Below are 15099 nucleotides of genomic sequence, written 5' to 3'. Positions count from 1 at the left end.
AAAATCCAGTGTTGGCTTTGAGTGGGATTCATATTGATTGCGAACCCCACGGCTAATCCTACCCCCCATCCCCCCAAGTGGCTCTTTACAGGAGACAATCATTCAGAGACATCGGACAAATAGGAATTCTGGTTCTTTCTTTTGCTTTCATTAATTTTTCTCGAAGCCCATAACTAGAAATTTGCTGGAGCGGCTGTCCCATTTGCGACGCAACAAGTGCGACGCTACACACAGATGGAGTGGCAGTTTAATTACTCTCGTGGTCCGCGAACCGGCATCGTTGCGTGTAGTATAGGAATGGTGCGTGTCAAGTCACTGCTCGCGTTGAGCTTGTGCTCTTCATTTTGATTGAATGAAGTCTCACCTAAGTGAGCGGCGCCGATCCCGGAGGTAGTGCAATACCGGGCCGACCTGCGGCGGAGGTGAAGCAGGCTTCAAGCACTCCGCCAACTTCCAAAAATAGGTTTAATATCGTGGGTCCATATAGAACCCGTATCAGATATTAAGCTGATAAGAACAGATACTACAACAAGGGAAGGTTTTATTCATACATCGTAACAATTCAAGCAAACACAGGTTAACAATGTACAGAACACATGTTGTGGTACAGTTGGTAGTTGCGCTTGGAACCGATGCCCTTTGCTGAACCGTTGTACAAAGGATAGATCACGCTGCATTATACAATGCTATGTCTGCTAAAGGGTCGTACACTTGCATAGAAGACGAGGAAGAGGGTATCAAAACACCTTGGGGCACTATGTCTCCCATACATATTTCTGTGGGCAACTGTTGTTGTGACACTGAAACTGTGTTATTTACTACATTTTTTTTATATATATTGAGAATGCGTTTGGTTATGTGTTGGGTGCTAAGGGGGGGGCGTTAATATGGCAACAACGGGTACGCGAGTTGTCCATTTTTTTGAATGAAAAATCTTGTATGCCAGCGGCGGAGGAAACTTTCCTCCCCTGTTGCGTTAAGTTCCTCGTTCAAGTGTTCCCATAGGAGCGTGCTTATTTTCTGGAGGGTGGGGTAGGCTGCCCTTACCGGCACTCTCCTGACCTCTGCGAGGCATCGACGTTTCCACAAGGCGTACATTGTACAAACAAAAACTAAGTTGGCGAAATTGCCTTTGGTTTTCAGCGCCATGGCCTGCAGTCGTACGCCGAAGGTGTGTAGTACTAATCGCCAAACAGCTTTTGCAGCGGCGCACTCGAATAACGCATGATCGACGGTTTCTGAGTAGCTGCAGTTGGGGCAACGATCGTTCGGAACGATGCCCAGTCTGTGTAATCTCTGCCGGGTCGGGAGTGCTTTCCATTTTCGTTTAACTTCGAAGTCCTGGACTTCTTTGGGAAGTTTTATCTTTTTGGATTGGGTTGCCTTTATGTTTTCAAGTTTTTCCTTGTCTTCAGTTGATAATTGAGTTTCCGTTATGGTTTCGATGATCTTAGCTGGTGAGTCTTTGTCTATGTTCGTGCCGGGGGCCTCTTTCTCTAACATAGCCTTTGTGACTGCGGCAGTCTTGTAGAATTCGGAAGGGAATTCTGCGTGTGGTCCAGGTAACCTACTGCAATCTAGGACACTGCGATTGGTGCTGCACCAGTACCACATTAGGCCCTTGCCTATATAATCGGCCGAGGTGCCTAAATACCTGGCAGTCCTTAGGGCCAGAAGCCGTGCGGTAGTTCCGACGTGTAGGAGTCCGAGGCCTCCGCTCGTTGTGGCTAGCTGCAGTAGATTTCGTTTTATCGGGGGTGGCTTGTTTTCCCACAAGAAAGCTGTGATGAGTTTGTTCATTTGTGTGATTGTTTTACTGGGCATGATGCCAACTCGACTGGCGTAGTTGGCAAACCCACATATTGTTGTCCTTGCTGCGAGGGCTTTCTCTTGTAGCGTTAGGGGCATTTGTTGTAGCTGGGATATGGCGTGTTTTGCCTTGGTAATGGCAACCTGCCAGGTGGACAGCGCCACTCCGTTCTGCGTAAAATAAATTCCCAGAATTTTAACCGTGTCAACCTGCTGTATGTTGCTTATGGCGTCCGGTGGGAAGGATCCGAAAAGAAGAGCCTTGCTTTTGGCTTCGCTTAGTGCCGCGCCAGACAGGTGTGCATACCTTGCAAAAATGGTGCGGAAGTAGTGCAGACTGGATTCGTTTCTGACGAAGATGGCTAGGTCATCCGCGTAGGCCGTGATCTTGATTTCATCCTGGCCTGTCAAGGGGAAGCCTCGGATACGCGGTTCATTGTGTATGCTAACTATCAATGGCTCAAGCGAAAGGATGAACAGGGTCGGTCCTAATGGGCATCCTTGGCGGATCCCTTTCGTGTAGTTAAAACTCTGTGTGAGGGACTTGTTGATCTGAATGTGACATGTCATATTGCTATAGAGGAGTGAGATTATCTTGACAAAATCTTGGGGAAAGGAGAACTGTTTCAGTATTGTGAAAAGATATGCGTGCTTGACCCTGTCGAAAGCCTTTGCTTGGTCCAGTGAAAGGAAAGCGCCGCTTATCTGCTTGCTTGTCGCGTATTCAAAGACGTCACGCGTAAGCGTCAGGTTTGAAAATATTGACCGGCCAGGCACCGCGCATGTCTGGTAGGGAGATATTATCAGTGGTAGCACTCGCTTGATCCTATTGTTCAGCACGGCAGCTGTGATCTTGTAATCTGTATTTAAAAGGGTGATCGGTCGCCACGCTTGGGGGGTATGCGGCTGGGCGCCTTCTTTCAGCAATAGGATGATTCTTCCTTTCCCAAAGGAGGGGGGTTTTTTCTTTTCATTTATTACCATATTAATCAAGTCGCACAGCTTTTCGCCTACTTCTTCGAAGAAGACGTTGTAAAACCCTGTGGTGATGCCATCACAGCCTGGGGCGGTGTCTTGCGACATGCTTTGGACAATGCGTTTCAATTCTTCTGTGGTGACGTCATCGCAAAGCCCTGAAACCGCTTCTTGATCAAGACGCGGTAGATTTTCGCATAACAGGGTCAGGTTTTCGGTGTCCACATCACTGTTCGTTTGGTCCTCCTCAAACTGTTGTCTAAAATAGGTATAAAAAATATTTTGGATTTCTTTGTGATCGTGTGTGGTCGTGCCATCTTCCCTTCTGGCCTCTACGATTTCCCTCGTGGCATTTGTCCCCTCGCGGTTGTTATGTTCTTCTGTGTTGCTGTACATTTCACATGGACCGCGTTGTGCCTTCTGTGTTCTTTTTACTAGGAGGCAATCATACTTCTTTTGTAGCGTTTGCAGGTATAACCCGGTGCATGAGGTGATGGTTTCCGCTCGCGTAATGATTTGCATTCTTCGCATTAATTCCCTGAGTTCGGCGGTGTACCGCCGGTGCCGCGCTTTGCCTTCGGCTTGTAGTGCAGTTGTCCATTGATCTTTTAGCGCTTCCCAAGTCATCGGGCTCATCTGCGGGGCGCGATCAGTGATTTCTTTGAGGCAGTGCTTAAGGTTTTCCTTGCTGGCGTCATCCTGTAGCAGGGCAGTGTCAAGCCGCCAACGTCTCGGGTGTGTTTCCTGCTCTGGATGGCCCCTGATTGTACATGCTACGGGGAAATCGTCAGTCCGTTTCGTTAGAGTGGCTGGGAGCGACACAACTGTACAAGACTGAAGTTTGGGGAGGAGGCCGTCGGGGACGTAAATTCGGTCAATTCTGCTCGATGTCCTGGTGGAGACGCGAGTAGGCTCAAAACGCTCATCATGGAGCGAGACCCACGCATCCGTAAGGCCCAGATGGCGGAGTATTTTACAACATTCTCGTGCATTGTAAGTGGATCCCCCTTGCCCGGGGCCTCGGATGTCCCTAGTGGAGTTAATTACGCAGTTAAAATCGCCTAGAAGGACGTGCGGAGTTGTATCGAGAAGCATCGGGTGAAGGGCCTTGAAAAAGGCGTTTGTGTCCGACCGAGTTGCCGGGGCATAGATGTTGACAAAACGGATTTTTTTTTTGTCTATGTATATGTCCAGCATCAGAGTCCGCCCGTTGGATCCGTACAGACAATGGGCTCGCTTGCGGAAACGTCCTGTCACGAAAATGGCCCCCACGCCACACGCTCGGGCGTTTGTCAAAGAAAAAAAGGCGTCCACTTGGAAATCGCGTTTGAATGTCTCCACTTCCAGTGGAGTCCTCAAATTAGCTTCCTGAACAAAGAGGATATCTATGTGCTGCTCCCTTGCAAGGTTAAGGATTTCGCGCTGCTTGTTTTTGTCGCGAAAGCCTCTAACATTAAAAGTGGCAAAAGTAAAGTCAGCCATATGCTCTGGCTCGTTTTCCAACCAAGGTGTTATACTGAACATAGGTTACAAAGGAAAGCACAGTTGAGGAACAATGTAAAAAAACAAGGGGGGGGGGGGGGGGGTTAAAAGGAGCGAGCGTTGCGCAGCCATTGGGGCGGTCTCTGTGTTTTTTTTTTTTTTTTTTTTTTTTTTTGTCTCACAGTGATGCGTGGTTTTAACGAAAGGTTGTGCGGGCAAACGAGAGGGAGGGTGTATGCCACGTGCTTCATTGCGAAGCGCAACAGCTGGAGTAGGGCGGGTTTGTTTTGGATTCATTGCTGTCCGCTTACAAGCGGGGGGAAGTGGAAAAAGAAAAGCGCGGGTGGGCGTGGTGTATGATTAGTTTTTGTGCTGCTGTAGTATCGCGCCTTGGTTAGAGCGCGAAATTTTCCCGGCTTGCTGTCTCTTCCGTGACTTCCATATCAGTCTCATTCGTGTGCGTATTTGTTTTCTTTTGCGAAGGGGGATCCTTCCTGGGAATTTTTTTTGGCATTTTGGTTTCGCTGTCACTGCTAGCAAGTTCATCTGTTGCTCGTCTTTGGGTTTCCGGGCTAATACTGTCTTTGGCATGTTTTCGCCCTTCGCCTCCCCTTTTGTTTGAGCGGGATCTGTGTCGATGCGGTTTAAGCGTCTGGGCTCCAGCGGTCTGGGCGTTTGGAGTTCGGCCTCCTCGTTCTTTTAGTGCGTCTTTCCCGGCGGCAATTACTGCGTCCTTTCCCTGCTGTAACTTTTGCGGGGGGTTTTCGGCACTTGGGTCACTGTTAATTGGTTCCTCATTTAACGATTTTGTTTCCAAGGAGAGCTTGCCCTCCTGTGGTTTTGCATCCGGGATTGCATATTTGCCGCTGCTTACTATAGGCATATCTTCGAAAGCATGATTTTTCCCAAGGGTGGTTTGTTTAGGCTCGGTTTTTATCGCCTCATCGCTGGTGTTTCCTGAGGGGCGTGGCTCGCTTGACGTGCCCGTGCCGTCTGTCGTTGCTGATGCTGCGGCTGGATTTTGGGGCGAGGCGTCATCCGTTATCTCGTCGCAGCTGTCTGTTGGCAAAGGGGTGTCGGACTGTCGTACGGGCGTTACTTTGCTCGCGCTGCTTTCACTTTCCGCGGTGCTTTCTGCACCTTCCCAAAAATCGTGCGATTTCGTTTTTTTGGTTAGGTTGCTTGGTTGAAGCACCTGCAGCCTCGGTCTTACGCTTTCGCTAAGCGTCGGGAAAGCCTGGCTTTGTTGTGCGCTTGCTATCTGGTCATGGTCGGTGGGCGTGTGTCGCCCAGCTACGCTCGCGTACGACTTGGGGTATGCCCTACTGCGAAAGCACGCTTTTGTGCCGTGACGGCCTCCGCACTTGTGGCACTCTTCTTCACAGCCCTCCGTCTCGTGCCCGAAAGTGCCGCACCGTTTACAATATGGGGCGGTGCACATTGTGGCCATGTGGCTGTCAGCACCACATCTCGCGCACACACGCCTCATTCCTCTATACTCGCACATGACCCTGTGACCGTGTACAGTCATAAAATTCGGGATTGGGCGGCTCATTTCGATGCGCACTACACGGACGCCATTCAGCTTATTTTGGCGGTTAGCCACTTTCGCAAAAGTTACACTTTTTACTTTGCCGTAGGGTTGTAGGGCAAAGGACAGGGCGTCGGCGGACATGTAGATGGGGTACCGATACACATTAACAAACGTGACTGGCGGGCCGACAGCGTCGACGGGGACCTTCACTTGGTTCACGTGGAACCCCTCCGCAACCATTAGTCTAGTTGCCTGTGCGGCGGTTCTCGTGCAAACGAGGAATTTCGCACCTCCCATGTGTTGCAGCGCTAGGACGCTGTCGTCCCCCGCAGTCGTTTCAACAGCATCAATTAAATCATCAATAGAAACATCGCCCTCAGGGGCATCAAAGGTAAAACAATTCTCCCGCAAAGGGGTCTCACTAGTTGCATCCATGGCTTGGGGGGCGTAGCCGCTTGGAGCCCGGCCTCCGGGATTCATGGCTGTTCCAGTTACTCGTGGCGTGTACAGCTGGCGCTGAAGGACGCCGCCGTACTCTGGTCTTGAAGGAAGCGCCGCAGGTGGCGCTGGCTCCAACAGGTTCAGGGGGGTTGGCCGACGGCTCGACAGGAGGCGCTCGTAGTGGAGCTGGCTCCCGAGACCATGGGCCGCTCAGCAGGCGCTGGAAGGGCCCGCCGGATTACTCCGCCGCTGGACAGGTGGCGCTCGAGCAGGTAGGTGAGCTGGCGGGCGGGTCGGTCCTGGTAGGCGCTTGTGGACTCCTGGAGGTCCGCCGTGGTCCCGACGCGACCTCCGGGGCAGCAGTGGTGACTCGTCGAAAGTTCTTCTCGGCCTGGGGCAGAGTTCTTAGCCAAAAGGCCGAGAAGCGATGTCCTTCACTTCACTTCATTGTACTACTGCCTTGTGGGCGCCCTGCCGACATGGGTAACCTCAGCAACAGCGTGGGCAATATTATAAAATTCAGCCTGTGTACAGACTCAACGCTCCCTATCTCACGGATGAACTCGCAACGCCTCAGTCTTTCGCTGTTAACGAAACGCTGTCGCGTAGAAACGAGACCCGAGTGCAAGCTTGCTTGTAACGCGAAACCAACCAAGGCAACCTCGTAGAAAACGGAACAGGCGAGCGGAAAAAAACGCGCCAGGGGAATGCTTACTTCCGTCTGAATGCGACCGCTCAAGGTGACCTTCCTTGAGGGCTTCGTTTCAAGCCCGTGTGCAATTGTAATATACTACGCGCATTTCCTTCATTTCTTTTTATTTACCGCAAGGCCCACTGAAAATTTTGATACGGCACAGGCCGGGACGGATCGCAACGTGTCGAATCGACCGGTAGAATTAGGTAGCATGCCCCATGTACGAAGACGAGCAACATAGAAGTGAATGACAAAATAAATATAGAAAACGCTGCACACTCCTTCCCACCGGAAACATAGAGGGGAGAAAGATCGCCATCTGAAACACAGGCATTGTAAAAAAAAAAAAAGTGCTACCTCATCATCTTTACCATTACCGTGTGTGTGTATGTATATATGCATGTGTGTGTGTGTGTGTGTGTTTGTGTATTTATATATATATATATATATATATATATATACGCACACATGCTAGCATAGCTTAAACGCAGCTGGAAAGCTCAGCCTTGCACAAGAACCACCCCCTGTCGCAAACCCCTTTGAAACATTCAAATGGGAAACACGAGTACAGCGAGGTCGTTCGAACCTGGCGCCAAAACGCATTGGCGCCATCTGAGTACGGAACTAGGAAAACCTGCGGACTTTGCAATACAGAAAGAAAGGTAGATGGCGCGAGCTAACGCTCCATTGCATACTAAGAACGAGAGTTAGTGAATAATGGCAGAAACGTCTTGGGAAGAGAAAAAAAAAAAAAACGCGCAAAAGTTGTTGGCTTGTGCAAGCACTCTATGTTACAGCGATTAAAGAGCATAGCATCTTCTACAACAGCAGCTACAAAAAGAAGAAGAACGTGAGAGAGGGAGAGACACAGGCGTGTTTCTTTGGAATGCAGAGCATGCAGCACATACTATAAAGTGCCAAAGAGACGGGGAAAGCAGATGGCGCGAAGGTGTATGTCCTCAAAGCTTGAAAGCAATTTCTAAATTACAACATGTACCGAAGTCCACCTACTCTCATCAGGTTGCTCCCGCCTCCAGTTGCGTTTAAAGTGAAATTACAGTCGCCTCAAAGGCAGACAGAGAGAGAGTGAAAATAGGTACACTTGCTTCGCGCAGCTGCAGCCGTTCAAATTTTACAGCAAGAGCACTCCCGAAAGCACAAAGTCCGCTGCCGCCTGGGCGCAATGCGCTCGCTTCAGTAAATTGCCGTGCTGGCCTCGGCAACCAAGAGGTGTAGTGCGGCAGACTGCTGCATTGTAGCACACCGGAAACCGTGCAGACGTAAGCGATCGCCTCGACATCGCTGCGAGCGCTCGAAGAGACAAAGTCCGAAACCACGTGTGCCGGGGCGGTGCGAGCGCGACGCCTTTGACGCAACTTTTGCGTACAAGCCGCCGCACCGCCACGACGGAATCGCTGGCATCCCGCACGCAGCTGCATTGTGTCACGCCGGCAATCGTTGAAACACCACGCAGTCGTCGGCGTCGGCCCCGACATGGTTGCGAGCGCTGGAAGAGACAAAGTCCGAAACCGCGTGTGCCGGGGCGGCGCGAGCGCGACGCCTTTGACGCAACTTTTGCGTACAAGCCGCCGCACGGACACGACGGAGCCGGTGTCACCCTGCAGAGGGCTGCACTATAGCACGCCGGGAACCGGCAAAGAACCGCGCAGACGTCGTCGTTGGCCGCGGCGTTGCCGCGAGCACGCGAAGAGACAAAGTCCGAAAGGACGTCAGCCGGGGCGTCGAGCACGCCGCCCGCACTGTTCGCACGCGTGCTCGGAAATGGCGAAGGGGCCGCGCTAGCGTGCCTTGAATCGGTGAGCGGCGGTACCGCGGCGATCGCCAGAGCTCGAATCCGCCCTGCAAAAGCCAAATATTGGCGCTCGGCTCGGCGCTGTACGCCGCCGCGTCGCACGAGTACGGCCCCATGGAGGTCTGGGCACTTATCGCTGCTACTGTAAGGGGCCGTACGGCCCCGGCCGACATTGTACCGTAGTGCGATTTTCGGCTTGCGCGTGCTCGTGGCGTAGTCCGCGCACCGTTCCGACGTCGACAATCGTGCCCACGACTACGCGAGCGCTGGAAGAGACAAAGTCCGAAACCGCGTGTGCCGGGGCGGCGCGAGCGCGACGCCTTTGGCGCAACTTTTGCGTACAAGCCGCCGCACGGACACGACGGAATCGCTGGCATCCCGCACGCCGCTGCATTGTGTCACGCCGGCAATCGTTGAAACACCACGCAGTCGTCGGCGTCGGCCCCGACATGGTTGCGAGCGCTGGAAGAGACAAAGTCCGAAACCGCGTGTGCCGGGGCGGCGCGAGCGCGACGCCTTTGACGCAACTTTTGCGTACAAGCCGCCGCACGGACACGACGGAGCCGGTGTCACCCTGCAGAGGGCTGCACTATAGCACGCCGGGAACCGGCAAAGAACCGCGCAGACGTCGTCGTTGGCCGCGGCGTTGCCGCGAGCACGCGAAGAGACAAAGTCCGAAAGGACGTCAGCCGGGGCGTCGAGCACGCCGCCCGCACTGTTCGCACGCGTGCTCGGAAATGGCGAAGGGGCCGCGCTAGCGTGCCTTGAATCGGTGAGCGGCGGTACCGCGGCGATCGCCAGAGCTCGAATCCGCCCTGCAAAAGCCAAATATTGGCGCTCGGCTCGGCGCAGTACGCCGCCGCGTCGCACGAGTACGGCCCCATGGAGGTCTGGGCACTTATCGCTGCTACTGTAAGGGGCCGTACGGCCCCGGCCGACATTGTACCGTAGTGCGATTTTCGGCTTGCGCGTGCTCGTGGCGTAGTCCGCGCACCGTTCCGACGTCGACAATCGTGCCCACGACTACGCGAGCGCTGGAAGAGACAAAAGTCCGAAACCGCGTGTGCCGGGGCGGCGCGAGCGCGACGCCTTTGGCGCAACTTTTGCGTACAAGCCGCCGCACGGACACGACGGAGCCGGTGTCGCCCTGCAGAGGGCTGCACTATAGCACGCCGGGAACCGGCAAAGAACCGCGCAGACGTCGTCGTTGGCCGCGGCGTTGCCGCGAGCACGCGAAGAGACAAAGTCCGAAAGGACGTCAGCCGGGGCGTCGAGCACGCCGCCCGCACTGTTCGCACGCGTGCTCGGAAATGGCGAAGGGGCCGCGCTAGCGTGCCTTGAATCGGTGAGCGGCGGTACCGCGGCGATCGCCAGAGCTCGAATCCGCCCTGCAAAAGCCAAATATTGGCGCTCGGCTCGGCGCAGTACGCCGCCACGTCGCACGAGTACGGCCCCATGGAGGTCTGGGCACTTATCGCTGCTACTGTAAGGGGCCGTACGGCCCCGGCCGACATTGTACCGTAGTGCGATTTTCGGCTTGCGCGTGCTCGTGGCGTAGTCCGCGCACCGTTCCGACGTCGACAATCGTGCCCACGACTACGCGAGCGCTGGAAGAGACAAAGTCCGAAACCGCGTGTGCCGGGGCGGCGCAAGCGCGACGCCTTTGGCGCAACTTTTGCGTACAAGCCGCCGCACGGACACGACGGAGCCGGTGTCGCCCTGCAGAGGGCTGCACTATAGCACGCCGGGAACCGGCAAAGAACCGCGCAGACGTCGTCGTTGGCCGCGGCGTTGCCGCGAGCACGCGAAGAGACAAAGTCCGAAAGGACGTCAGCCGGGGCGTCGAGCACGCCGCCCGCACTGTTCGCACGCGTGCTCGGAAATGGCGAAGGGGCCGCGCTAGCGTGCCTTGAATCGGTGAGCGGCGGTACCGCGGCGATCGCCAGAGCTCGAATCCGCCCTGCAAAAGCCAAATATTGGCGCTCGGCTCGGCGCAGTACGCCGCCGCGTCGCACGAGTACGGCCCCATGGAGGTCTGGGCACTTATCGCTGCTACTGTAAGGGGCCGTACGGCCCCGGCCGACATTGTACCGTAGTGCGATTTTCGGCTTGCGCGTGCTCGTGGCGTAGTCCGCGCACCGTTCCGACGTCGACAATCGTGCCCACGACTACGCGAGCGCTGGAAGAGACAAAGTCCGAAACCGCGTGTGCCGGGGCGGCGCGAGCGCGACGCCTTTGGCGCAACTTTTGCGTACAAGCCGCCGCACGGACACGACGGAGCCGGTGTCGCCCTGCAGAGGGCTGCACTATAGCACGCCGGGAACCGGCAAAGAACCGCGCAGACGTCGTCGTTGGCCGCGGCGTTGCCGCGAGCACGCGAAGAGACAAAGTCCGAAACGACGTCAGCCGGGGCGTCGAGCACGCCGCCCGCACTGTTCGCACGCGTGCTCGGAAATGGCGAAGGGGCCGCGCTAGCGTGCCTTGAATCGGTGAGCGGCGGTACCGCGGCGATCGCCAGAGCTCGAATCCGCCCTGCAAAAGCCAAATATTGGCGCTCGGCTCGGCGCAGTACGCCGCCGCGTCGCACGAGTACGGCCCCATGGAGGTCTGGGCACTTATCGCTGCTACTGTAAGGGGCCGTACGGCCCCGGCCGACATTGTACCGTAGTGCGATTTTCGGCTTGCGCGTGCTCGTGGCGTAGTCCGCGCACCGTTCCGACGTCGACAATCGTGCCCACGACTACGCGAGCGCTGGAAGAGACAAAGTCCGAAACCGCGTGTGCCGGGGCGGCGCGAGCGCGACGCCTTTGGCGCAACTTTTGCGTACAAGCCGCCGCACGGACACGACGGAGCCGGTGTCGCCCTGCAGAGGGCTGCACTATAGCACGCCGGGAACCGGCAAAGAACCGCGCAGACGTCGTCGTTGGCCGCGGCGTTGCCGCGAGCACGCGAAGAGACAAAGTCCGAAACGACGTCAGCCGGGGCGTCGAGCACGCCGCCCGCACTGTTCGCACGCGTGCTCGGAAATGGCGAAGGGGCCGTGCTAGCGTGCCTCGAATCGATCTGCCGGGGGCCCCGTAGGGCGACAGAAAGGCAATTGTGCAGGAAACCGTACTGGCCATTAGCGAGAAATTGCCGTTCGCGCATTCGGTGGACGCGCTGCGCTTTCACGACTTCGGCATTGTGCTGCCGACGTAAGCTTTCAATCTTGCTCGCGGCGTTACGAGGCGGCACGATTTTCGCCAAACGCTCGTCGAAAGTGGCACGAGTACGGCCCCATGGAGGTCTGGGTACTTATCGCTGCTATTATATGGGGGTCCCAGAGAGCAGTCGCCCCCAAAGCGACCTGGGTGTTTGATATGCGGCGGGCTTCGTGCCCGTCAAGCGTGTCCCCGGTATCGCTCCCGTGGATCCCACAGCTGACGTCTGCAGCCTCATCCGCTTGATGCGTTAGGGGCTGGTTGTCGGACGACGCTTTTTCCACGATATCGAAGTGTGTTCCGCATCGTCCTCGGACGAATCAAATACGAAAGCGCCGAAGGCGCGGGCGTGACCCGTCGCCTAGCGGCTTTGCCGTCTCGGCTACGTTGCAAGTGTCGGTCGGTCCACCAGTGCTGCGGGCTCGAGAGAAACCGCAAGCCGCGATCGAGTCGACACAACCGGTCTATCGAGAATGTTGCGTGCTTCTTGCCGCGTGGTGATACCCGGCCCTGCGGGGAGGGCGCCGTAGCGAGCTCGAACGCCGTCGTCTCGGACTGTGCAAAGTGCTACCCTTTGCGAGAACGAAGCGTGTTGGGGCGCCTGAAGGTGGCCTCGGCATCGCAAAAACGGCGTCCGGCCTGCTTGAAAGGCTGGACGCGCAGTTGAACGATTACCTGGTTGATCCTGCCAGTAATCATATGCTTGTCTCAAAGATTAAGCCATGCATGTCTAAGTACATGCCGAAATAAGGCGAAACCGCGAATGGCTCATTAAATCAGTTATGGTTCCTTAGATCGTTTCTTCCTACTTGGATAACTGTGGCAATTCTAGAGCTAATACATGCAGTGAGCCTGAAGCCCTTTGGGCGACGGGTGCTTTTATTAGACCAAGATCGATCGGGTTTCGGCCCGTATTGTGTGGTGACTCTGGATAACTTTGTGCTGATCGCATGGCCACGAGCCGGCGACGTTTCTTTCAAGTGTCTGCCTTATCAACTTTCGATGGTAGGTTACTTGCTTACCATGGTTGTTACGGGTAACGGAGAATCAGGGTTCGATTCCGGAGAGGGAGCCTGAGAAACGGCTACCACATCCAAGGAAGGCAGCAGGCGCGCAAATTACCCACTCCCGGCACGGGGAGGTAGTGACGAAAAATAACAATACGGGACTCTTTTGAGGCCCCGTAATTGAAATGAGTACACTCTAAATCCTTTAACGAGGATCAATTGGAGGGCAAGTCTGGTGCCAGCAGCCGCGGTAATTCCAGCTCCAATAGCGTATACTAAAGCTGCTGCGGTTAAAAAGCTCGTAGTTGGATCTCAGTTCCAGACGAGTAGTGCATCTACCCGATGCGACGGCTCGGACTGAACATCATGCCGGTCCTTTCTTGGTGCACTTCATTGTGTGCCTCGAGAAGGCCGGTGCTTTTACTTTGAAAAAATTAGAGTGCTCAACGCAGGCGAGTCGCCTGAATAAACTTGCATGGAATAATAGAACAAGACCTCGTTTCTGTTCTGTTGGTTTTTGGAATACGAGGTAATGATTAAGAGGGACAGACGGGGGCATTCGTATTGCGGCGCTAGAGGTGAAATTCTTGGACCGTCGCAAGACGAACTACTGCGAAAGCATTTGCCAAGAATGTTTTCTTTGATCAAGAACGAAAGTCAGAGGTTCGAAGGCGATCAGATACCGCCCTAGTTCTGACCATAAACGATGCCAACCAGCGATCCGCCTGAGTTACTCAAATGACTCGGCGGGCAGCTTCCGGGAAACCAAAGTGTTTGGGTTCCGGGGGAAGTATGGTTGCAAAGCTGAAACTTAAAGGAATTGACGGAAGGGCACCACCAGGAGTGGAGCCTGCGGCTTAATTTGACTCAACACGGGAAAACTTACCCGGCCCGGACACTGGGAGGATTGACAGATTGAGAGCTCTTTCTTGATTCGGTGGATGGTGGTGCATGGCCGTTCTTAGTTGGTGGAGCGATTTGTCTGGTTAATTCCGATAACGAACGAGACTCTAGCCTATTAAATAGGTGCGGGGTTCCCAGCACCTTACAACCTTCTTAGAGGGACAAGCGGCTCCTAGCCGCACGAAACAGAGCAATAACAGGTCTGTGATGCCCTTAGATGTCCGGGGCCGCACGCGCGCTACACTGAAGGAAGCAGCGTGTCTTTATCCCTGTCTGAAAAGACTGGGTAACCCGTGGAACTTCTTTCGTGATTGGGATAGGGGCTTGCAATTGTTCCCCTTGAACGAGGAATTCCCAGTAAGCGCGAGTCATAAGCTCGCGTTGATTACGTCCCTGCCCTTTGTACACACCGCCCGTCGCTACTACCGATTGAATGATTTAGTGAGGTCTTCGGACCGATGTCCGGCGCGGCCTTTCGGTTGCGCCGGTCTGTTGGAAAGATGACCAAACTTGATCATTTAGAGGAAGTAAAAGTCGTAACAAGGTTTCCGTAGGTGAACCTGCGGAAGGATCATTACCGGATTGTGAAGGGTGGCGAGCGCCATTGTTTCTACCCCGTGTGGGTGAAGCAGCTCGCTGCGCCCGACGCTTTCCGCCGCTGGCCCCGCTTGGACGCGGGGACGGCTATACCCGAACATGCCGGGGACTGCCTGAATTTTGAGGGGCGCCCCGTGCCAAATTTGTTGCGCCCAGTGGACGCCGGCTGCAACCTTGGACGGTTGGCTTGGCCGCGCCCGCGGGTAGAAACGGCGTAACGCACACTGGGTGGGCTTTCTGTCCGCTTTGGCGCTCTTGCGCGGAATGGGAGTAAGACGACCCGACCTGCTGCTTTGCCCAGTACGAGGGGAACGGCGAAGCGTGCGGTCGGTCAAGGAACTGACGGTCGAGAGCTAATGCCGCTGCCGCTTAGTACACACGGAACCGTGGTGCGAGCGCTCTCCCGTCCTCCGCGGCAAACGCTGCCGAGTCTGAAAAGGCTGGCGGCTGCCGGTCGCTTCCTGCGGCGAGTATGGAGTAACGACCCGACTTTGTTGCCGCCCAAGTACTAAAGGAACGGTGTGGCGCTCGGTCGGTCATGGAACTGTCGGTATGAGGGTGCGGCTGCCAAGTACGGAAGGAACCGTGGCCTAAAGTGCTCTCCCGTCCTCCGCGGCAAATGCCACCGAGTCCGAAGGGGCCGG

The 15099-nt window shown here is 55.1% G+C and overlaps 1 non-coding gene and 1 pseudogene across 1 annotated transcript; one reads left to right on the top strand and one right to left on the bottom strand.

Annotated features, from left to right (window-relative positions):
* Positions 1–368: 368 nt before the first annotated feature.
* LOC126519749 (U2 spliceosomal RNA) lies at positions 369–542 on the bottom strand (annotated as a pseudogene).
* Positions 543–12620: 12078 nt separating this feature from the next.
* On the top strand, positions 12621–14435 carry LOC126525542 (small subunit ribosomal RNA). The gene has a single exon (XR_007598236.1). It is a non-coding gene; the product is annotated as a small subunit ribosomal RNA (ribosomal RNA).
* The last annotated feature ends 664 nt before the right edge of the window (positions 14436–15099 follow it).

This window comes from Dermacentor andersoni, chromosome 10 (genome assembly GCF_023375885.2).
Source record: "Dermacentor andersoni chromosome 10, qqDerAnde1_hic_scaffold, whole genome shotgun sequence".
NCBI classification, from domain to species: Eukaryota; Metazoa; Arthropoda; class Arachnida; order Ixodida; family Ixodidae; genus Dermacentor; species Dermacentor andersoni.
This window is presented reverse-complemented; position numbering and strand designations above follow the sequence as displayed.